The sequence below is a fragment of the Nipponia nippon genome, unplaced genomic scaffold (genome assembly GCF_047370975.1).
Source record: "Nipponia nippon isolate SJK-2023a ecotype South Korea unplaced genomic scaffold, ASM4737097v1 scaffold_34, whole genome shotgun sequence".
Classification (NCBI taxonomy): Eukaryota; Metazoa; Chordata; class Aves; order Pelecaniformes; family Threskiornithidae; genus Nipponia; species Nipponia nippon.
In genome coordinates this window covers 2,226,117-2,251,459 of record NW_028262352.1, presented here as the reverse complement: position 1 = coordinate 2,251,459, position 25,343 = coordinate 2,226,117, and the positions used below count along the sequence as shown (strand labels likewise).

At 46.4% G+C, this 25,343-nt stretch overlaps 1 pseudogene; it reads left to right on the top strand.

The window, feature by feature from the left end:
- The first annotated feature begins 4,110 nt into the window (after positions 1–4,110).
- LOC148054097 (uncharacterized protein KIAA1958-like) lies at positions 4,111–8,373 on the top strand (annotated as a pseudogene).
- Positions 8,374–25,343: the final 16,970 nt, after the last annotated feature.

Here is a 25,343-nt window from a genome sequence, read left to right as displayed (position 1 = left end):
GGCATATGTGGTGGGTTGACCTTCGCTGGCTGCCAGGTGCCCGCCAAGCCACTCTCTCACTCCCCCTACTCAGCAGGACAGGGGGAGAAAATAAGATGAAGAACTTGTGGGTGGAGATAAAAGCACTTTAATAAAGAAAAGCAAAGGCCACACGCAGAAGCAAAGAAAAGCAAAAAAGTTTTATCCTCTACTTCCCATCAGTAGGTGATGTCTAGCCATTTCCTGGAAAGTAGGGCCTCAGTACACGTAGCGGTTGCTTCAGAAGACAGGCGCCTTAATAACGAATGCCTCCCCCCCCCCCCCCCCCTTTCCCACAGCTTTTATTGCTGAGCATGATGTCATATGATATGGAATATCCCTTTGGTCAGTTTGGGTCAGCTGTCCTGGCTGTGTTCCCTCCCAACCTCTTGCCCACCCCTAGCATACTTGTTGCGTGGGCAGAGTGGGAAAAAGATAAGGCCTTGACGCTGTGTAAGCACTGTTCAGCAACAGCTTAAAACATTGGTGTGTTATCAACACTGTTTTAGTCACAAATCCAAAACACAGCACCATATGAGCTGCTATGAAGAAAGTTAACTCTATCCCAGCCAGACCCAGTACAATTTCCTAACTCTACTTCTCAGCTACTGTCCGGAGCGCGTTTGAATCACACACAGGTAAATTATGTAGTCCTGACCCTTCCCTTTGAGATCTATTGCATTGCTTTCACCAGTATGCTTATTAAAATTAGACACCTAAGTTCTCAAATGCAGCCACAGTAAAAGTATTGCAGTGCCTTAGATGAAAACATGCTAAACCTCTGGTGACACAGGGTGGGATGTAGAGACAAGACTAAACCATATTTGTGTCCTGTCTCCCACTCCCCTCCCACAGAGCTTGTTAGAGCATACAGGAAATAGGTAGTGATACTGCATAGTGGTTACCTGGTTTGGCCCATAGCAATAAAGGGACAAAAAGGGAGGGACAACCTGCTTCACCATGGTCTTCTCCATGGGCTGCAGGGGAATCTCTGCTCTGGCACCTGGAGCACCTCCTCCCCCTCCTTCTTCCCTGACCTTGGTGTCTGCATCATTGTTTCTCTCACATTTTTCTCACTCCTCTCTCCCTCAGCTGCTGCGCAGGGTTTTCTACCCTTTCTTAAATATGTTTTCACAGGGGCACTACCAACGTTGCTGACTGGCTCAGCTTTGGCCAGCAGTGGGTCTGTCTTGGAGCTGGCTGGAACTGGCTCTATCTGACATGGGGACAGCCCCTGTTCTCTTCTCACAGAGGCCACCCCTGTAGCCCCCGCCCCCGCTACTAAAACCTTGCCACATAAACCCAGTACAGTACTCAGACGCATTAGTTCTTGAGTAGTTAAGTGGACACTATCTTCTCCAAGGTCCCATACTCGCAATAACCCCTGTCCCAGCCTTTCTCCCGTCTTTGGCCGTTATAGAATAGAACAGTTCCAGTTGGAAGGGACCTACAACAACCGTCTAGTCCAACTGCCTGACCACTTCAGGGCTGACCAAAAGTTAAAGCATATTATTAAGGGCATTGGCCAAATGCCTCTTAAACACTGACAGGCATGGGGCATCGACCACCCCTCTAGGAAGCCTGTTCCAGTGTTTAACCACTCTCTCGATAAAGAAATGTTTCCTAACATTTCATGCCAGTGATGATTGGCCAATGCACCAATCTATCTAGATCCCTCTGCAAGGCCTCTTGTCCCTCGAGAGAGTCAACAGCACCTCCCAGTTTAGTATCATCAGCAAACTTACTAATGGTGTGTTCAACTCCTGCATCCAGATCATTGATAAAAATATTGAACGGAACTGGCCCTATAATTGAGCCCTGAGGAACACTGCTAGTGAATGGCCGCCAGCCAGATGTATCCCCATTCTCTACAACCCTTTGAGCCCTACCCTTCAGCCAGTTCTTCACCCAGCGCACCGTGTACCTGCTCATTTCACAGTTGGACAACTTGTCCAGAAGGATACTGTGAGGGACAGTATCAAAAGCCTTACTAAGATCCTGAAAAACTACATCCACCGCCTTCCCTTCATCCACTAGGCGGGTGACCTTATCGTAGAAGGATATCAGATTATGTTTTCACCAAATCTTGCAACTCATTTTGTGTAATTGGGCAGAGACAGTGTGCTGGCAGGCCCCCGGGGGCCCCTTTGCTTTGTTAAGCACTGACAGACAGATGAAAATGCTGTTGCTGCACTCATCCTCCGACCCCTCTGTCCATGCCTCATCACCAGAGTTCCAGAGGTCTCAATTCCACCATTCTCCCCGCTGGCAAATGACTCATACCTCAGCAATGTCATTCCTGGTCCCCTCCATGTGCCCTGCCCCCCCCCCCTTAACTGGGTTTACCTGCTCAGCTATTTGCTGCACGAGTACAAGACAGATGTGGACATGGTGGAGCAAGTCCAGCGGAGGCTGCCAATATGATTTGGGGCTGGAGCACATGACATATGAGGAAAAGCTGAGGGAGCTGGGTTTGTCCAACCTTAAGGAGAGAAGATGAAGGGGAGATTTAATTGCTTTCTTTGAATACCTAATAGGAGGGTGTAGAGAAGATGGATTCAGACTTCTTGGAGATGCACTGGCATAGGAAGAGAGGCAATGAACACAAGTTGCAACATGGGAAATTCCAATTAAATATAAGCAGAAAATTTTTCCTTGTGAGGATAGTCAAATACTGAAACAAGGTTGCCAAGAGTCTCTGGGATCTCCACCCTTGGAGATATCAAAACTTTGACTGGACAAGGCCCTAAGCAACTTGATCTAGTTGACCCTGCTTTGAGCAGGGGGTTGACTAGAGATCTCTAGAGATTCCTTCCAACATATATAATTACGTGATTCTATGGCAAAGAAAGTTGCACTTAATTTGGTCTTAAGAATTTCTAAAGTTTCAGGATGGGTTTGTTTGTTCCAAATATGTCCTTCACCTCAAAATATCTGATTGTTTTCCTTTTTGTTGGGGTTGGTGGGGAAAGCAAGTTTCTGAAGTTTCTAAATAAATGATTATTGTTGGATATGAATTAATTGCATTAAATATTTTTGATTTAAGGCTTTCTGTGTTGTGTGTGTAGGAGATGCCCAAAGTCAACCCTTATCAGACAGTGAGGGAGTACAAATATCAGAATTATCTTACAAGTGCTGAGCTCTCTCTGATTAAATGGTCTCTTAATCTCAGAGTAGTTTTGCGTAGGCTGAGATACACTTGTATCTCAGTCTTGCTATCTCACCCTCCCTTTTCCATGGAAGAAGCAAGAATGATTTTCAAATGGTTCTCTTTATGACAGAACAAAGAGCCAGATAACTATCTTCTGAATTTTGCATTGATAAAGGCCACTGATTTCCTGGGGCTGGCCTAGCCTTTATGCTGGCTGTTAGCAAATATATAGATAACTTTTTGTACAGCAATGGCATCCAGCCATTCCAGACAGGCAAGCCACACTGCTGTGTCAGGCCAGGGCATTGCTGCTGTTCCTGTGCTGCTGTACTGGACAGGCTGGAACTCCAGTGTGAACTCGAGTCGAAGGGACTGTGACCTGTGGATAAGTCCACGTGGGAGCAGGTGCACCCCGAAGTGTCTGTGGCCGTGGATATGTCCACGCTGCAGCAGGTACACCTTGAAGCATCAGTGGCTGCGCATGAGGTCATGCTGGAGCACCTCAAAGTGTCTGTTGGCGTGGATAAATCCACGACACAGCAGGTGCACCCCTAAGGAGGGACTGTGGCCCATGGATAAGGCCACGCTGGAGCAGGTATGCCCCTGAAGGGATTGTGGCCCATGGATAGGGCCATGCTGGAGCAGGTACACCTCAAAGCGACTGTGGCTAAGTCCAGGCTGCAGCAGGTATATCCCTAAAGAGACTGTGGCCCGTGAATAAGTCCACACCAGAGAAGGTAAACCCCTAAGGGACTGTGGTCCGTGGATAAGCCCACGCCGGAGCAGGGGAAAGGGGAGGAGTTCGTTGCAATGTTAAACCCTATGGCCTGGTCCAAAGGGACCAGGGGTGGAGATTGTAATGGATATACATTTAAACTCTTGTAACCCATGATTTGAGTTGCATGTTATAGGAAGCACTATAGCAGGAACCACCCGGACCAATGGAGGACGAGCCTCACAAGAAGCAATGCAAGTGCAGCAGTGACCCGACCTGAGCTGACTTTGGTGCCCAATAACTCCATGGGTCCACGCAACACACCACCTCTCCTGTCCTGAGTGACCACCATAACAGATATAACCCAAGTCATGGACTAAATGATCTCAATGGGCATTTTATGGGCATTTTACAGGGGTGGCCCATAGACTAAGGGAATGATATCTGTGTATTACATCAAAGGACGGGAAGGGGGTGGTGGTTAATGAGGATGTATTGGATAGTGTGGGACCTGAGCATGACGTAAATGGTATGGAATAAGGGGTGGAGAATGTACTGGTTTTGGCTGGGATGGAGTTAATTTTCTTCATAGTAGCTTGTATGGTGCTATGGTTTGGATTTGTGACCAAAACAGTGTTGATAACGCACCAGTGTTTTAGTTATTGCTGAATAGTGCTTACACAGTGTCAAGGCCTTCCCCGTTTCTCACACTGCCCTGCCAGCGAGTAGGCGGGGGGCGGCAAGAAGTTGGGAGAGGACACAGCCAGGACAGCTGACCCCAGCTGACCAAAGGGATACTCCATACCATATGATGTCATGCTCAGCAATAAAAGCTGTGGGGAAGAAGGAGGACGGGGGAATGTTTGGAGTTATGGTGTTTGTCTTCCCAAGTAACCGTTACGCGTGATGAAGCCCTGCTTTCCTGGGAATGGCTAAACATCTGCCTGCCGATGGGAAGTAGTGAATGAACTCCTTATTTTGCTTTGCTTGCACGCGCAGCTTTTGCTTTACCTATTAAACTGTCTTTATCTCAACCCACAAGTCTTTGCACTTTTACCCTTCTGATTGTCTTCCCCATCCCACTGTAGGGGGAGCGAGCGAGTGGCTGTGTGGTGCTTAGCTGCCTACTGGGGTTAAACCATGACCCAGGCCACCCTCTATAAAGTTGTGATTGACATGTTTAAAACCAAGCCACTATATGTGCTGTTTATACAGAAACAGTATTTAAAATGTGGATTGTCAGTCAAAGTGCTGATTACATTCTAGTGCTATAATAAATGGTGGTAGGTGCACCGAACAACATACCGGAGTAAATGTTTGTTTCTGAACTTCAAATATCATTGGCTTTTTATTTCCAGCCTGTACTTAGCCATAATAATAGGATTTATCCTATGCATTGTCCAAAATGTAAGACTACATTGAAGGCTGCTAGGAGTTCTTTGATATTGTCATCAGTATTAAGGTTATCTTTTGAAATAGACTGGCTACCTTTCTTTTCCCCTTGTGTACAGTTGGTGCAAACCTCAGTGTTGCTCTGGCAGCGTTTTTTCATGTCGTCAGAAGCCTCTAAAGGTCTGGGCTGCAGACCTCCAGTTCTTTTCACTTTCCAAGGGGGATGAGAACCTCCCCAGTGGGTTCCACTGAATATTCTCCACGGACAGCTCTGTGCTGAAGATGTGGGAACTGGTCCCAGGGGATCTGAGCTCAAACCTGCTTTCTGGTCTGCCTGTATTTCTTCAGCTATATAGATGGGTGGGAGGGGAAGTTGCCCAGGTGTGTGATTATTCCCCTCGCCTATCACCTAAAGTGTGTGTACCAGATGAGATGGTGCAAATGGGCTAGGGGAGGAGACAGAGCCACCTTCCCTTCCCTGCTTTCTTCCCTACCAGCAGATCTGCTTGTGCTTTATGTTAAGTGAAGTTACAAGGCTGAATATTTTTTCTGTTGGTGAGATGTTCTGATCTTATATTGATGTGTTAGATGTGCCTATAGTAAACTGAGTAATTCCGAGCTCCTTTACTGGGTAGGGAGAGCGAACACACCTCCTTTCTGTAGAACAGGAGGAACATACAACCGTATGAACTCACAGCCCAGTGGGGATGGGCTGAGAAGCTAGGTGGCTGCTGGGAAGCGGTGTCCTGCACTCCCACTTTTATTCTCTCTTGCTTCCATCCCTGGCCCTGGCAAGCTCCTACTCCACTACTGTCAAAAGGGGAATGACAGATGGTAGTTTTAGCACTCATTGTTAGGGGAATCTTCCCCTAGTTGGAACTGTTGCTTTTGGGGGCCTTAGACTCATAGAACCCCAGGTCAGAAAAGACCATGGGAGATTTCTAGTCCAACCTCCTGCTCAAAGCAAAGACAGCTATGAGACCCGACTACGTTGCTCAGGACTTAGTCCAGTCAGGTCCTGAAAACCTCCAAGGATGGAGTTGCCACAGCCTCTCTGGACCCCTTTGCCAAAGCTTGACTGTCCTCATGGTGAAAAAGCTTTTTCTTGTACCCAGGCTTAACCCCTCTTGTTTCAATTTATGCCCATTGTCTCTCATCCTCCCACCATGCACTACTGTGAAGAGCCTGACTCCATCTTCTTGATAACTTCCACATGGATATTAGAAGGCTGCTTTTAGGTTCCTCCAAAGCTTTCTCTTCTCATCACTTAACCGTAAAGACCTTTTCTCATGTTATGATCAGCCAGAAAATTAATGGTACACAAGAATCATCTTAGTGGTAACATTTGATCATTGATAAACAACTGCGGTTTGATATGTCACTGATCATAAGGACCTATGAAAATAGCCTTGTAGAGTAATATAATGTTTCCAGATTTTGATTTTTCTGCAAAATTAAAATCTTAAAAATGCACCCAATTAAAGATAATTTTTTTTATAACAAATATGATGCTTTAGCTATTTTTTGTTAAAAAAAAAAAAAAAGGAACCAGTACAACCTCTGGTTTCACAGATGAAGCAATACAGCAATACAGAATGGGTTTATTACTTGGATTTGGCCCTGTACACAGCAGTGGAATCCACAGAAAAAAATTTCTGTCTTGCATTTGTTCTAAAAAGCAGATTGCCTCTAATCTCAGAGTTTTCCACAAATCTCTGTGCCCTAAGTGTGCCCTAGTGACACGAGCTCATTTTGATTGTCTTTGCCATACTCTAGTAACATCATTTGTGAAACTGAAGTTGACTTTTAAATCATAAGACAGGTATGTAATAATGTTTTCCAGTGCTCTTTGTGAAATTTCCTTTTAAAAGAAAAATTATTTTGGGGAAGATGTATTGCACAAACTCACTGCTTCTTTTGTTCTGATTTTGTTTGCTTTGGTTTTTTTCCTTCTTTCAGACCAGGATGAGAGCGCAGCGGAGCTCAGAAGGGAGCAGAACGAGAAGACCATTTGCAGTACACAGACAGCTCTCCGGAACTTCTGAGAGTTCCTCATTTCCAAGTACCCCTCTGAGACCCGAGAAATCTATGTCATCCCCTGCAAAGAGCTTGATGCCTACCTTGCTTCCTTCTTTGTGGATGCTAGACAAAAAGATGGTTCCGAATATGAGCCAAACAGCTTGGCCAACTATCAGTGTGGGCTGGAGCAGTATCTCAAAGAGCACAGGTATGGATACAGTATTACCAGGGATAAAGAGTTCAAGAGGTCCCAAGAAGCCCTGAAGGAAAAGCAGATAGAGCGAAGGTGTAAAGGAAAAGGAAACAAGCCACACAAATCCATGAAGCTTACCTTTGCTGATGAGCTTATCCTACGCAAAAGAGGTTTGTTGAGCCGATACAATCCTGAGGGTTTGCTGAACCTTGTCTGGCTAAATAACACTAAGGCGTTTGGACACCGCATGGGTTTTCATGGGTCCACCCTCAAATGGGGAGACATCCGGCTCCGGGTGACAGAGACTGTGTTGGAATACTTGGAGTGGATGGGGACAGGCAACAGTGACATGAATGCCAAAAGCAAAAGAGGAAGGACTGATTCCAGGGTGTACGCCACCCAGCACTCCCCACAGACCTGCCCAGTGCAAGACTACAAGGAATATGCACAGCGGCAGCCCCCAGCGATGCAATATGAAGATGCTCCTTTTTATCTATCCATCAAACCAGTTGTCAACTTGGCTGCACTTCACCGGTACAATTGTCAAGCCCTGGGGAAAAACAAGCTTGCCAAGATGGTAAAGACAATGTGTGAGAAAGGCAACATCCCCGGCAGGAAGACCAACTTCAGTGTCTACCAGAGCTGTAGTACCCTGTCAGAGGCACAGACCAATCAGCTGGTGCTGATCTGTAATAACTTGAGCCAGCAAGCTGCCTAGTCCATGGCAAGCCACTCCAATACTGGCAACTTGATAGTGTCTGCTTCCTACGACTCTTCCTCTGACACGGCTTGAAAGGGGGATTTAACTTGAACGGTGTTTTCTTTTCCTTTTTGTTTCAAGCATTGAATTTGTGCCCAATAATACACATAAAGTGTGACTGTAGACTATTCCTCTACACCCCCTCTCCAGTGTTAATTCACTTTATAAATATATAAAAATATATAATATATTTTTCTTTCTACAAATAAGTCAGTAGAAATATAGTTTAATATTGCTAACATAGTATTTATAGCATTAATACAAAAATGAAAGCTACTTATGTATTATAATTACCGCTTTTACAAAGGCAAAAATGGTTCTCAGGCACCACAAGATAGACTGGAAATACAGTTTTAATGTGCACACATTATTGACTGTAAATCCCCAGGAAGGTTTAGATTATCAGTTGTATTTTAAAGTGCGTGGGGGGGGTTTAGCTTCTCATTTTAACAACATGACCTCCTAGACTGGAGGAGGCAAACTTATCGCTGGCTGCTGCTTCTTACCTGTTGGCTTGTTCTTGTTCAGCAAGACCAGGATCTAGGAGATGCAATGATGTAAGTTTGTGAAATCATTTACAACAATTTTTTTTGTCTGTCTTTGTTTGTTTGTTTGTTTGTTTCCTGAAACTCATTTATGCCAGCTGGAAAAAAAAAAAATCCTAATGTTAACTAAAGACTATTTTAAACAATTCTTGTTGCTGATGATTTTCTGTGATCGAAATGTCACTGGTCTTTACACTATGAAGTATTGTTTTGAACAATATGTGAAGGTGTAATGGCAAAAATATTCATACGAATAATTTAAACTGTTTTAGAGTGAGCACTGATCATTAGTATTTTGTTACTGTGGCTATATTCAATGTAAAATTCTACTAACATAGAATCACAGCCGCTCTTTCAGCACCACAGGGAATGCAACAGTGCAGAAAAATCTGCAATATCTTATCCTAAATCATACAGGAAAAAACACAGTGCCATCAAATGTCTTAAGTTGTCATTTGAAATCTACAGAAAATATAGAGTATAATTATAATTTTATATTTACTATGGGAAATGAAAAATCTGAACTGTTAAAAAGTGCTGGAAAATACATTGAGCTAAAATCAGCTGCACACAACCTATTATTTCCACTGGAGACAATGGAAATTTTTTTATGTGAATCTGATGGCAGAATGCGATCCTTGAAGACTTGAAATAATGACTGTTATCTTTTAAACCAATCAACTTTGCGGCATAACTGTTCTCTAAGTACAGGGAAGACACTAACAAATTTACCATTACAATTTTTACCATTATAATTTTTGACCTTTAAAATGAAGTATGATAATTTCTCCAGTAATTGGACTGACTTTATTCAACATTACAGATGAAAATGCCCCACTAAGATATCCTAGGACTGTGAAGATGAGAATTTTAACAAATCCATTGAGGTGATCTGATACCTGTTTACGTCAATGAGTGGGTCAACCTTAGCTGAATTCCGATGGCTGTTGGATCAAACTAGAATTAAGGATATTTTTCTGTTCTGGTTTTGGTTTTTGTTTTTTTTTTCCTTCTTGCTTGTTTGTTTCTATTACTTTCCATTCTTTAGATCCACAACTCTGCGGGGAGTTTATCACTAATGGAAAAGAAAGGGTGCTCTTCAGTGATGCTGGGTGAGAGCTCAGCCATGGAGCCAGCTGCTAGAAAAGGTGTGCTCTCTGCTCCTTCCCAGTCTATACTAATCCCATAGCTTCGCCACAGCAGCTATTGCAGGATCTGCCTAGTTCCCCACCATCAATTTTCCTGTGCTGGGTGTCTGCTTGCCTTTATGGTAGTGCCCCTCTTTCTCCTTCCTCTGCCCACCCACCCCACTTTGGTGGGGAAGAATTGCTGTTGAGCTTGTCTTGTAGAGCAAAAGAAGCCACCCCATGGTGTAGACTCCTTGCTTCTTTTCTCAAGCCCCACAGAGCAGAAGTCCATGCCTTCTAACGAAATTGTTTCTCCCATAGTTGCAAGTCTTGGGACTTGGCAATGGTGCAGAACCTATGTGGGTAGGACCTAGCTGTATTGCTTCAGATTAGTCTATTTAGTGTGGTAATTCCTCCTCTTCCCACAATTTCCTGATAGGGCTCTGCTTCTGGCTCCTGCTGAAAATTCCTTCTTCTCGTTGTCCTCTTGATCAGCCCCAGATCACTGGCTGCAAATGTACAGTGCCACAAGCAGGCTTGGAGATGCTGATTCACATCAGGGCTATATGTAATTGAGCCTCACTAGAGATCTTTACTCCATCCAACAGGAACCAAAGATGCTCAAGGGTGGCTTATAAGGCAGAAAAGGTACACTTTTAATCTGTGAGGGAGTAAAAAGCATTTCCATTACTTCTGGGTTCTCAGCCCACATAACTATCCCTCCAGCCCTTTTCTACAGCTTTTAGACGGTTTGTGTTAATGCCTGTGCTCTGGGAAAGGCAATGTTTCTTGTAACCTTGACTTAGCAGGGCATATCAGCAGCTTTTCCTTTTTTATTTAGGGAATAGGCTGTGTAATATGCATACTTACTGCAAGAGTTTTATTTCTAAAGGGATGTTTCTGTTTTGCTTTATGACAGCTCTAGTACCTCCAGCTTCCAGTTGTTGCTGCTGGCAGATTGCCTGACAAGTTCTGACAGGGTAGCCTCAGATAGAGGCTCCTTGTTGAAGTAATTAAGCACACATGTCCGGAATATGATATCCAAGCAATATCATGCTCCAAAAATAGAGCTATTAGCTTTGAAGGGCATTTAGAACAACATATTATCAGATCTCCATATGTGGACAATTGCAAACAATTGAGTGACCACAGCTTAATGAATTATCATTTCTATTCAGTCCCTGAGAGTGCTCTTAGCCCGCGGGGAGGGGAGACTTCCAGTTTAAAACAGTTCCATGGTTTTGTTTCATGTTGATAGGAGGCCAAGAGTCAATGTCTTGGTTACTGTGGCTCGGTTGACAGACAGTAATGCAGTTGCCTGTAATTGTCTCTCCATGCCCTGACTGAAGGTATCAGAACCTGCTCCATAAGTAGAGTTGCAAGTTTTTCAGTAGTTGATTTGATTGTTGAATTAAGTGTACATTATCACCATGGTGGTGTGAAGCTTCCCTGTTGATAAAGCAAAACAGCATGGTCAAAAGGTAGATATGCAAACTCTTACAAGCCTTTTAGTTTTTCCTCTGTCAAAAAAGGGGCTGGGCTCTCCCACCATTACACTAGATGATCATTATCTTTTCACATGGGATCAAAAGGGCAACTTGCAAACCAACATACTCCTCCTGTCCAACAGACAGCATATAAGCTGGTGGCTGGCTGGGATCACTTGTAGAGACACACTGAGGGTGGTTGTCTCTTCTCCTGACTAATTCTGCTCTGATGTAAAAGCCAGGCTTTTGCCCCACAAAAGAGGTTGTTATTTTCATAAGATGGGGGTAGCTGTCCCCAAAAGGGGGGGACGTGGGAAGTCCTGCTCCCTTCCCTTCTTTCTACTACCTTTCCCCTGTGATTTTCCCTTACCTTTCCCCTGCTCATCAGACCCCTTCAGTGAGTGAGTTAAACTCATTAGCCCACCAGAAAATTATTGCAGGGGAAAAAAAAAAAAAAAAGAAAAAAAGAAAAAAAGAAAAAAAGAGAAAAAAGAGGAGACAGTTTTCTGCAAACTTATTGAGTTGAATCTGCTCAAAGAGTCCAAAATGAGAACCAGTGTTCTGATTCTCATGAGACAAAGAACCAGGTTGACCCCAGCTGGCAGCTAAGCACCACAAAGCCACTCGCTCACTCTGGAGTGCATGATAGGGGATGTGATACACCCAATCAATGCTGTGTTCCGTGGCCCAAGAGTGTATGAGGTTATTTCAGAAATGAGACCCCTTGTCTGATAAAATTCTTTCTTGGGTGCCGTGTCGCCACAGGACTTGCTTTTCAAGGCCCAGGATGGTGTTTCGGGTAGTGGTATGGGTCACAGGGTATATTTCCAACCATCCGGTAGTCACCTCTGCCATTGTAAGCACGTGGCGCTTGCCTAGGCATGTTCATGGCAGCGTGTTATAATCGATCTGCCAGGCCTCCCCATATTGATCTCTCAGCCACCATCCTCCATGTAGGAGAGGCTTTACCAGATTGGCATTCATGGATAACCTGTGCGATGGCATTGGTGGGCAAGTCCACCCCTCGGTCACGAGCCCATCTCATGAGCCTCAAGCAGCCCAGATGGGTTTGCCTCTGTGCTGCCAGTTGGTCTGTTTCCATTGCTGCAGCCACCCCCACAGGGCATTTGCTACCAACCATGACTCGGTATAGAGTACTGGCCACTTTTCTTGTTCAGCAATCTCTAGGGCCAGCTGGATGTCTTTCAGTTCTGAAAATTGACTCAATTTGCCTTTTCCTTCGACAGTTTCTGTGACTTGTCATGTGGGACTGCATACAGAAGCTTTCCACTTTTCCAGCAGCTTCCCAAAAAATGACAGAGCATATTGCTGCCCATTATCTGGTAATTTATTATACAGTGGGGCCTCCTCGGCATGGCTCACCTCCTCACGCGATGCTCCAAAATCTCTGCCTTCTGGCCAGTCCATGATCTCATCCAGGATTCCGGGGTGGTTGGGGTTCCCCATTTGGGCCCGTTGCATAATCAGTGCTACCCACTTACTCCACATATCGTCTGTTCCATGATGGGTAGAGGGGATCCAGTGCAGCACGGGCAATTGCCGTGCCAAGAGGAGCTATGCTCCTGTACCAGCAACTTCTGAAGCAGCTTGAACCCCCTCATATGCTGCTAGTATCTCTTTTTCAGTTGGGGTGTAGTGGGACTCGGATCCTTGATAACCCCGGCTCCAGAACCCTAGAGGTCGACCTCAGGTCTCTCTGTGTGCTTTCTGCCAGAGGCTCCAGGTGTAGAGCATTGTCCTGGTTTCAGCTGGGATAGAGTTAATTTTCTTCTTAGTAGCTGGTATAGTGCTGTGTTTTGGATTTAGTATGAGAATAATGTTGATAACACACTGATGTTTTAGTTGTTGCTAAGCAGTGCTTACACCAGTCAAGGACTTTTCAGCTTCCCATGCTCTGCATGGCGTACAAGAAGCTGGGAGAACACAGCCAGGGGGCCTGACCCAGATTGGCCACAGGGCTATTCCACACCATATGACGTCATGCTCAGTATATAACTGGGGCGAGTTGGCCGGGGGGAAGGGATTGCTGCTCGGGAACAGGCTGGGCATCAGTCAGGGGGTGGTGAGCAATTGTGTCGTATATCACTTGCTTTGTACATTATTATTGTATTATATTATTATTATTATTACTACTACTACTACTACTATCATTCTATTTTATTTTACTTCAATTATTAAACTGTTCTTATCTCAACCCAGGAGTTGTCTGACTTTCACCCTTCCAATTCTCTCCCTCACCCCACTGGGGGGGAGTGAGTGAGCGGCTGTGTGGTTCATAGTTGCTGGCTGGGGTTAAACCACAACAGTCCTTTTTGGCGCCCAACGTGGGGCTCGAGGGTTTGAGATAATAACAGATTAATCAGAGTGTATTAAGGAATTTGTATCTGTTAACAGTTGCTGGTCATAATATTGATTCATCTGCTCTCGGTATTAGTCTACCTGATCTGCACCATGCTCTTGTTTTTGCAGTACATGTTAAAGATTGGTGTTGGGTGTTGCAGTTTTCTGTGCTCTGCCGTGACTAGTGATGTTTTGCCTGGGAGATTTGTTATTAAAACACTGACCTTGAGCGCTATCTGGTATTTGGGTTCTGTACTGAAGCCATTACTGTACTTCGGGTACCACCTCATGGAGACAATTAGCAATTATACCTCTTCCTCTGAGAGGCTTTTTATGGAGGAAATACAGAATGGCACCTTCGCTGCCTTCTTCTATGATGTTTCCTCCTTCATTACAACAACTTTTTTGTATCTTGAACATCCTTGGGTAGTTAAGATACATCTATTGGCATTTCTTGGGTATATTGTTTCGGTTTTGTCTAGAGTTAATATGCATTTTAAGAATATCATCCAGAGATCTGCCCCAAGGCTGGATAATTATGAGTGGCAGGGTGTGTGGGAGAGTATGGGCAAATGCCTAGGACGGTGGGCCCCTCCAGTGTTTTGGAGTTTCACCCCTGAACAAGTGCAGAATCCTGAAAAATTAGTAGAACATTTGGAAAAAGTATGCTGTCACCCTGGCAATTCTAGGGAGACACAAATCACTGCAATGTGCTGGGGCCTGGCCCATGCCTACCGAGCCCTATTCAACACTATTCAGAACCCTCAAGGGGAAGAGAAGGTCTCTGGATCTGACAACAAAATGACTGGCGTTGCAGCTATGCCAGCCCCGCCAACAGACACTACGGCTACGCCAGCCCCTGTGACGAGCGCTGCCGATACGCCAGCCCCTGTAACAGGTGCTGTGGCTACACCAGAGAACCAACCCGTGCCAGTATCACTTGCCCCTATACAGAAGAAAAAATACACAAGAAAATCAACTCGTTTAGTAAGGGCTGATGATGAACCAGGGCCATCACAAGAACAGGAGGAGGAAGAGGCAGAACCCACATATGAGATGGTAACAACCCGATCTCTGTCCCTGAGTGAGCTGCGAGATATGCGAAAAGATTTTAGTCGTCATCCAGGCGAGCACATCATCACTTGGCTGCTCCGATGCTGGGATAACGGGGCTAGTAGCCTGGAATTAGAGAGTAAGGAAGCCAAGCAGCTGGGATCCATTTCTAGGGAAGGGGGCATTGACAAAGCGATTGGAAAAGGGGCAAAAGTCCTCAGCCTCTGGAGGCGACTTCTGGCAGCTGTGAAGGAAAGGTATCCTTTCAAGGAAGATTTTTTATGTCAGCCAGGCAAGTGGACCACCATGGAGAGAGGTATCCAGTACCTGAGGGAATTAGCCGTGCTGGAGGTGATGCATAGTGACTTGAACAGTGAGCAGTTATCCAAAGATCCAGATGAAGTCCAGTGCACACGACCCATGTGGCGGAAGTTCGTGCGGAGCGCACCGTCATCATATGCAAACTCTTTGGCAACAATGACCTGGAAAGATGAAGAGGGACCAACGGTGGATGAATTGGCTGGCCAACTCCGACAATACGAAGAAAGTCTCTCTGCCTCCCTACGGGCCTGCGTCGCGGCTGTGGAGAAACTGCCTGATGTGCTAGCTGAGAAATTGTCCCGGGAGTTCCAGCGATTCAAAGAGGACATGTCCTACTCCTCATCTGTACGGACCAGTATCTCAGCCATCAGGAGTAAGCATCCCTCTCTTCAAGAGAGAAGATATAGTGGATACACACCACGGGCCACCCTGTGGTTTTATCTGCGTGACCATGGAGAGGACATGAGGAAGTGGGATGGAAAATCTACCTCGACCCTAGAGGCACGAGTACATGAGTTGCAAGGAAAAACAATTACAAAAGGGGGTTCTTCCAGGAAAATTGCTGCTCCAGTTTCCAGTGAGCAGTTCCCTAGACAGGATAAAAGGGCTGATTTTGCTTCCGATCTCAATAAAGGGGTTTTTGATTCGCATTTACAAGAAGTGAGTAACAAATGCTATGACCGGGACTAGAGGGGCCCTGCCTCCAGCCAGGTGGAGGAAAGGGACAACCGGGTGTACTGGACTGTGTGGATTCGATGGCCTGGCACATCAGACCCACAGGAGTATAAGGCTTTAGTAGACACCGGTGCACAGTGTACCCTAACGCCATCAAGCTATGAAGGGGCAGAACCCATCTGTATTTCTGGAGTGACAGGGGGATCCCAACAGCTGACTGTATTGGAGGCTGAAGTAAGCTTAACCGGGAAGGAGTGGCAGAAGCACCCCATTGTGACTGGCCCAGAGGCTCCATGCATCCTTGGCATAGATTACCTCAGGAGAGGGTATTTCAAGGACCCAAAAGGGTACCGGTGGGCTTTTGGTATAGCTGCCTTGGAGACGGAAGAAATTAAACAGCTGTCTACCCTGCCTGGTCTCTCGAAGGACCCCTCTGTTGTGGGGTTGCTGAGGGTCAAAGAACAACAGGTGCCAATCGCTACCACAACAGTGCACTGGCGGCAATATCGCACCAACAGAGACTCCCTGATTCCCATCCATAAGCTGATTCGTCAACTGGAGAGCCAAGGAGTGATCAGCAAGACTCGCTCACCCTTTAACAGTCCCGTATGGCCAGTGTAAAAGTCTAATGGAGAGTGGAGACTAACAGTAGACTATCGGGGCCTGAATGAAGTCACGCCGCCACTGAGCGCTGCTGTGCCAGACATGCTAGAACTTCAGTATGAACTGGAGTCAAAGGCAGTCAAGTGGTATGCCACCAGTGACATCGCTAATGCGTTTTTCTCAATTCCTTTGGCGGCAGAGTGCAGGCCACAGTTTGCTTTCACTTGGAGGGGGGTCCAGTACACCTGGAATCGACTGCCCCAGGGGTGGAAACACAGCCCCACCATTTGCCATGGACTGATCCAGACTACATTGGAACAGGGTGGGGCTCCGGAACACCTGCAGTACATTGATGACATCATCGTGTGGGGCAACAAAGCAGAAGAAGTTTTTGAGAAAGGGAAGCGAATAGTCCAAATCCTTCTGGAGGCTGGCTTTGCCATAAAACAAAGTAAGGTCAAGGGACCTGCACAGGAGATCCAGTTTTTTAGGAGTAAAATGGCAAGATGGACGTCGTCAGATCCCAATGGATGTGATCAACAAAATAACAGCCATGTCTCCACCAACCAGCAAAAAGGAAACACAGGCTTTCTTGGGCGTTGTGGGTTTTTGGAGAATGCATATTCCAAATTACAGTCTGATCGTAAGCCCTCTCTATCAAGTGACCCGGAAGAAGAATGATTTCACATGGGGCCCTGAGCAACGACAGGCCTTTGAACAAATTAAACAGGAGATAGTCCATGCAGTAGCCCTTGGGCCAGTCCGGGCAGGACAAGATGTACAAAATGTGCTCTACACTGCAGCCGGGGAGAATGGCCCTAGCTGGAGCCTCTGGCAGAAAGCACCAGGGGAGATTCGAGGTCGACCCCTAGCGTTTTGGAGTCGGGGATACAGAGGATCTGAGGCCCGCTATACTCCAACTGAAAAAGAGATATTAGCAGCATATGAAGGGGTTCGAGCCGCTTCGGAAGTGGTTGGTCGCCTTGTGGGGAAACATCGGAGGTGGAAAGCTGCTGTATGGAGTCCTGTACGACAAGTTGCAGAAACTGCTGAAGGAGAAGGTGAATCGAGTCAGTTTGCAGAGGTGAAAGCCATCCAGCTGGCTTTAGATATGGCCGAACGAGAAAAGTGGCCAATGCTCTATCTCTATACTGACTCATGGATGGTGGCAAATGCCCTGTGGGGCTGGAAGCAGAGCAACTGGCAGCGCAGAGGCAAACCCATCTGGGCTGCCACATTGTGGCAAGATATTGCTGCCCGGATAGAGAACCTGGTTGTAAAAGTACGTCATGTAGATGCTCACGTACCCAAGAGTCAGGCCACTGAAGAACATCAAAACAATCAGCAGGTGGATCAGGCTGCTCAGATTGAAGTGGCTCAGGTGGATCTGGACTGGCAACATAAGGGTGAATTATTTCTAGCTCGGTGGGCCCATGACACCTCAGGCCACCAAGGAAGAGATGCAACATATAGATGGGCTCGTGATCGAGGGGTGGATCCGACCATGGACACTATTGCACAGGTTATCCATGCATGCGAAACATGTGCTGCAATCAAGCAAGCCAAGCGCTTCAAGCCTCTCTGGTATGGAGGACGATGGCTGAAATATAAATACGGGGAGGCCTGGCAGATTGATTATATCACACTTCCACAAACCCGCCAAGGCAAGCGCCATGTGCTTACAATGGTGGAAGCAACCACCGGATGGCTGGAAACATATCCCGTGCCCCATGCCACCGCCCGGAACACTATCCTGGGTCTTGAAAAGCAAGGCCTATGGCGACATGGCACCCCAGAAAGAATTGAGTCAGATAAACGGAACTCATTTCCGAAACAGCCTCATAGACACCTGGGCCAAAGAGCACGGCATTGAGTGGGTGTATCAAATCCCCTATCATGCACCAGCCTCCGGGAAAATCGAACGATACAATGGACTGTTAAAGACTACACTAAAAGCAATGGGTGGTGGGACATTCAAACACTGGGATACACATTTAGCAAAGGCCACTTGGTTAGTCAACACTAGGGGATCTGCCAATCGAGCTGGCCCTGCCCAGTCAAGACTTCTACGTACTGCAGAGGGGGATAAAGTCCTCTGCAGTGCACCTAAAAAATATGACGGGGAAGACAGTCTGGGTTACTCCTGCTTCAGGCAGAGGTAAACCCATTCGTGGGATTTCTTTTGCTCAAGGACCTGGATGCACTTGGTGGGTGATGCGGGAGGATGGGGAAGTCCGATGTGTACCTCAAGGAGATTTGATTTTGGGTGAAAATAGCCAATGAACTGAATTGTATAATGTTAGTTGCTATATAATACTAGATGTCATCACTTCAATGATCACTATGTGCCATATCAAGGGTATACAGTAAGAATCACCCAAATTAATGAAGAACAAACTTTGAGGAAACTGAACAAAGTGCAGTGGTGATGGAACCAGAACTGACTTCAGCATACAACAGTCCAACACCACACACCATCTCTCCTGCCCTGAAAGACTGTTATGACAGATGGAGCCTAAAGTCATGAACTAAATGAAACTCAACAAACATTTTAGAGGGATAGCCTATAGACTAGGGAAATTATATCTATATGTGTGTGTGTGTATATATATATATATATACATATATATATAAAATATATCAAAAGACTGGAAAAGTGGTAATGATTAATTGGAATGTATTTGAGAAAGACCTTGGGCATGACGTATATGGTATGGAATAAGGGGTGGATACTGTCCTGGTTTCAGCTGGGATAGAGTTAATTTTCTTCTTAGTAGCTGGTGCTGTGTTTTGGATTTAGGATGAGAATAATGTTGATAACACACTGATGTTTTAGTTGTTGCTAAGCAGTGCTTACACCAGTCAAGGACTTTTTCAGCTTCCCATGCTCTGCATGGCGTACAAGAAGCTGGGAGGGGGCACAGCCAGGGGCCTGACCCAGATTGGCCACAGGGCTAATTCCACACCATATGACGTCATGCTCAGTATATAACTGGGGCGAGTTGGCCGGGGGGAAGGGATTGCTGCTTGTAGGAACAGGCTGGGCATCAGTCAGGGGGTGGTGAGCAATTGTGTAAATGTATATCACTTGCTTTGTACATTATTATTGTATTATATTATTATTATTATTATTACTTACTTACTACTACTATCATTCTATTTTATTTTACTTCAATTATTAAACTGTTCTTATCTCCAACCCAGGAGTTGTCTGACTTTCACCCTTCCAATTCTCTCCCCACACCCCACTGGGGGGAGTGAGTGAGCGGCTGTGTGGTTCATAGTTGCTGGCTGGGGTTAAACCACAACAAGCATATTTTGCACATCTGGTCCTGTATGGACTGGCCAAAGGGGCCACTGCACAAGCCATCTCCTCTTTGATCTGTTCGAAGGTTTGTTTGCTGCTCAGGACCCCACTCAAAATAGTTCTTCTTTCCGGTCACTCAATAGAGAGGGCTCACAAGATGACTGTAACTGGAAAATGCACTCTACCCAGAAACCCCAAAAGCCTCGGAATTTTTGTTAATTGGTGGGGACATGGTTATTGTTATTTGTTGACCACATCCATTGGAATATGATGATGCCCATCTTGCCATTGCATTCCCAAAACCTGGATGTCTTGTGAAGGTCCTTTGATCTTGCTTTGTGTTACGGCAAAATTAGCTTTCAGAAGGATCTGGATTATTCTTTTCCCCTTCTCAAACACTTCCTCTGCTGTGTTGCCCCACACGATGATGTCATCATTGTATTGCAGGTTTTCAGGGGCTGCATCCTGTTCCAGTGCAGTCTGGATCAGTCCATATCAAATGGTAGGACTGTGTTTCCAGGTCTATTGGACACACCTCCATGTGAAAGAAAACTGTGGCCTTCACCCCTGCTACCAAAGGGGATGGAGAAAAAATGCATTGGCAGTTGTGGCGTACCACTTGGCTGCCTTCAACTCCAGTCGTACTGGAGTTCAAGCATGTCCAGTACGGCAGCACTCAATGGTGGCATGGCTTCATTCAGGCCACTGTTAGCCTCCATCCTCCGTCAGACTTTCGCACTGGCCATATAGGACTATTAAAGGGTGATCGAGTCTTGCTGATCACTCCCTGGCTCTCCAGTTGATGAATCAGCTCCTGGATGGGAGCCAGAGGAGCCTCGGTTGGTGTGACATTGGCGCCGGTGCACCATCATGGTAGCAATCGACACCTGCTGTTCTTCGACCTGCGGCAAGCCCACAACGAAGGGATCTTCTGTCCTGGTTTTGGCTGGGGTAGAGTTAACTTTCTTTCATAGTAGCTAGTATGGGGCTATGTTTTGGATTTGTGCTGGAAAGTGGTGATAATACAGGGATGTTTTAGTTAGTGCTGAGCAGTGCTTACAACAGAGTCAAAGCCTTTTCTGCTTCTCAACGCCACCCCGCCAGCAAGTAGGCTGGGGGTGCACAAGGAGTTGGGAGGTGTCGTGGTTTAACCCCAGCTAGCAACTAAGCACCACGCAGCCGCTCGCTCACTCCCCCACTGGTGGGATGGGGAAGAGAATCGGAAGGGCAAAAGGGGAAAACTCGTGGGTTGAGATAAGAACAGTTTAATAACTAAAGTAAAAAATAAAAAATAGAACAGTAGTAATAGTAATAATAACAATAATAATAGAAACAAGTAATAATAGTACAATAGTAATACAAAGCAAGCAATACTCTCTACAATTGCTCACCACCCGCCGACCGATGCCCAGCATGTCCCCCCAAGCAGCGATCGTTGCCCCTCCCCGGCCAACTCCCCCCCCCCCCGCTCATATACTGAGCACGACGTCACGTGATATGGGTATAGCCTCCTTGGCCACAGTCTGGGTCAGCTGTCCTGACTGTGCACCCTCCCATCTTCTCTGTGCACCCGGCTGGAGAAGCATGGGAAGCTGAAAAGTCCTTGAAACCAGTGTGAGCGCCACTTTAAAGCACTACTTAGCAAGAAAAAAACATCAGTGTATCATCGACATTGTTCTCATCCTAAACCCAAAAAACACAGCCCCATACCGGCTACCAAGAAGAAAATTAACTCTGGTATCCCAGCTGAAACCAGGACAGGAGGAGACACAGCCGGGACAGCTGACCCCAACTGACCAAAGGGATATTCCATACCATATGACATCATGCTCAGCAGTAAAACTAGGGGGAAGGTTGGCCGAGGGGCCACTGTTTAGGGACTGGCTAGGCATCAACCAGTTGGTGGTGAGTAATTGTTTTCATTTGCATCACTTGTCTTTCTTGTGTTTTATTTCTCTCTGTTCTTTCCCCTTTTCATTACAATTTTTTTTATTATTATTGTTGTTGTTGTTTTCATTATTATTTTATTTTATTTCAATTATTAAACTGTTCTTATCTCAATCCATGAGTTTTCTCAGTTTTACCCTTTCAGTTCTCTTCCCCCTCATCCTGATGGTAGGGGGAGTGAGCAAGCGGTTGTGTGGTGCTTAGTTGCCGGCTTGGGTTAAAACCACGACATCTTCCAAGAGGCCAGGAAAGGCAGACAGCTGTTTTAATCTTCTCTGCATCCATAGTGGCAGCACCAAAGGCCCACTGGTACCCTTTTGGATTCTTAGCAAGTACCCTCTTTTGAGATAGTCAGTGTCAAGGATTCACAGGGCCTCCGGGCTGGTCACATTAGGATGCTTCTGCCACTTGTTCCCTGTCAGGCTCACCCCAGCCTCCGACACAGACAACTTTTGGGAATTCCCCCATCAGTCCAGAAATCCAGGATGTTTTCTGCCCCCTTGTACCCTGGTAGACTGTGCACTCTGGGTGTACACCCAAAGCCTTGTATTTCCGTTGGTCTGATTTGCCAGTCTCATCAAATCCATACAGTCCAGTAAACCCCGGACTGTCCCTTTCCGACGCCTGGCCGGAGACAGGAACCCCTGTCCTGGTTTCAGCTGGGGAGTAGAGTTAGTTTTCTTCTTAGTAGCTGGTATAGTGCTGTGTTTTGGATTTAGGATGAGAATAATGTTGATAACACACTGATGTTTTGGTTCTTGCTGAGCAGAGTTTACACTAGTCAAGGACTTTTCGGCTTCTCCTGCTCTGCCAGGTGCATAAGAAGCTGGGAGGGAGCACAGCCAGGACAGCTGACCCAGACTGGCCAAAGGGCTATTCCCACACCATATGACATCATGCTCAGTATATAAGCTGGGGGAAGAAGAAGGAAGGGGGGACATTCGGACTGATGGCGTTTGTCTTCCCAAGTAACCGTTACGCATGATGGAGCCCTGCTTTCCTGGAGGATGGCTGAACACCTGCCTGCCCATGGGAAGTAGTGAATGAATTCCCCTTGCTTTGCTTTGCTTGTGCGCGTGGCTTTTGCCTTACCTATTAAACTGTCTTTATCTCCAACCCATGAGTTTTCTCACTTTTACTCTTCTGATTCTCTCCCCCATCCCACCGGGGGGAGTGAGCGAGCGGCTGTGTGGTGCATAGTTGCTGGCTGGGGTTAAACCACGACACCCCCATATTCCTCATCAGAGCATTCATTACCTGACTCTTGTAATTGCAAACCAGAAGTCTTTTCATCATGGTTCCAGGAATTGAGTTCGAACCTACATGGACATACGTCCATTGGATCACTACTCAGAAGAAGGAGAGGCATCCTCAGCCCTTCTACTGTGTCTGGGGAATTGCTCTGACAGCAACCGGAGCAGTTATCTTCCTTTCTAGATGGACCCTTTTTAACCATTGTTTTTCCCTGCAATTCACGTACATGGGCTTCCAGGTCCAGGAAGTAGGTGCACCAAACCCACTTCCTCATGTCCTCCCCATGGTTGCGCAGATAGAACCACAGGGTGGAACGTGGCGTGCGCCAACGGTTCCCTTTCCTTTGAGCAGGGAAAGGCTGACTCCTGGTACAGCACTCTTGATAACTGAGACCCTGGCCTGTAGGGGGGAAGGAAGAAGAGATAGTCTCCATATTCTCTTTGAGTCGCTGGAATTGGCAGGACCAATCCACAGATGAGATGCAGGCTGTAGGGTCGAGGGGGTAAAGGGGGAAGAGAGATTCTCTTTGAATCACCGGATCTGGCAGGCCAGTCTATATACAGTTGGTGTCTCGATGTCTGGCCCCAGTCCGTTATTGCCAGGGTGTTGGCATACGTCATCACTTCATTTCATACAAATGTCCGCCACATAGACCGCATGCACTGGACTTCATCGGATCTTTGGAGGCCTGGTTGTTGTCCAGGTCGCTGTAGATCACCTCCACCACTGCTAGTTCCCTCAGGATACTGGACACCTTCCTCTGCAGTAGTCCACTTGCCTTTGGCAGTTTACAAATTCTTCCTTGGGGGACACACTTGCCTTCGCACTTGATAGAAGCTGCCTCCAGAGGCTGTGGATGGCTGCCCCTCTTCCGATCCCCTATGTCAATTCCATGTTCCCTAGAGAGGGACCCCAGCTGCTGGGCTTCCTTGCCCTCCAGTTCCAGATGGCTGGCCCCAGTATCCCCAGCATTGGAGTAACCAGGTAGCAATTTGTTCAAGTAACCTGGCTGATGGCCGTAACCTTTCTGCATATCTCGCAGCTTGCTCAGGGGATAGGGACCGGGTAGATTCCTCCTCATTTATGATTTCCTGTCTCTTTCCCCTCTCCCTGTTCTTGAGGGTTGTCCTGGCTGCAGAGCAGGATGCCTCTTCTGATTCTTCCTCCTGTCTCCCTCTGAGGAGAAGCTCATTCCTCTCTTACTTAACGAGGAATTCGACCTCCACTTCCGTTGTTTTCTTCTTGATTACCAGAGCAGCTATTACAGTTGAGGGTTGGGTCTCTGGTTTAGCCACAGCGTCCATTTGTGTGTGCTCTCAGATCGAGGGACCTTCTCAGTGTCCATTTGTGTGGCCTCAGATCGAGAGAGCAACTTCCACATGAATTACAGGAATGTGTCAGGGGGGCAGCAAGGGACAGGGGAGTCAAGCATGATAACAAGGCCAGATGGGCAGGGCAGCCTTCCCAGACAGGACCCAGCCCCACAGTACTGGAGTGAGGTGAGCAGGGCAGACCCAGGGGTGGTAGCCAGGTTCAGGCAAGAGTCCAGATCATCAGGGAAGTTCATGGTGATGAGGACAGGAATGGTCTAAGGTCAAGCCAGGAATGCATATCAGGAAATCAGGATCACGTCCACTGAGGGTAATCCAGGTCCAGCGTCAGACACAGTCCACTGATCTCAAGACAAGTCCAGGGTCAGACCAGGGAGGTCAGTCTCACAGCTCAGGGGGCCAGATCAACAGGATCCATGGCCAGGGACTGAGTGGCTTCTGCCTTGTTTATGATTTCTGTCTCTTCCCTCTCCTGTTTTTGTGGTTGTCCTCGCTGCAGAATAGGCTGCCTCTTCTTGATTTTTCTTCCTGCTCCTCTCTCCTCTGGGAGTAGCTTCTTCCTTTCTTGCTACCTGGGTTGACCTCCACTTCCATTTGTGGTGGTAAAATTATTGGCTATATTTTAAGATTTGAGAGGTCTGACTAAGAAGTTTATCCTAACTAAAGAATATTCCTTTTTGACTAAAAAGCTAACAGTCTGTGATTGTTTCCAACTTCCCACTTCTGAGCTAAGATAATATTGGGTGTGCCACTCCTATAGGCTCCGCTAAGAGCCATCTCTCCATATTGTCACATTATTTACTGTTTGATCTCCCTTCTTAGAATTGTGGCAGTTAGTAATCTACTTAAGGAGTCCATCCCTCCCAGGGATGGATACCTGGCTTTGTTAACACTGAAATGATTGTTTTTCCTCACCTCTTTTCTTTTTTTTTTTTTCTGAAACAGTATATAGGTTGGGTCTCTGCAATCATCTTGGCAGAGAACAGGGGGAGCAGAGGGGGACATCATAGTGTCCAAATGTTCTCTCGCTATGATCATAGTTAATAAAGCTTCTGTCTGACCTGTCCTAAATTGTACTTGCATT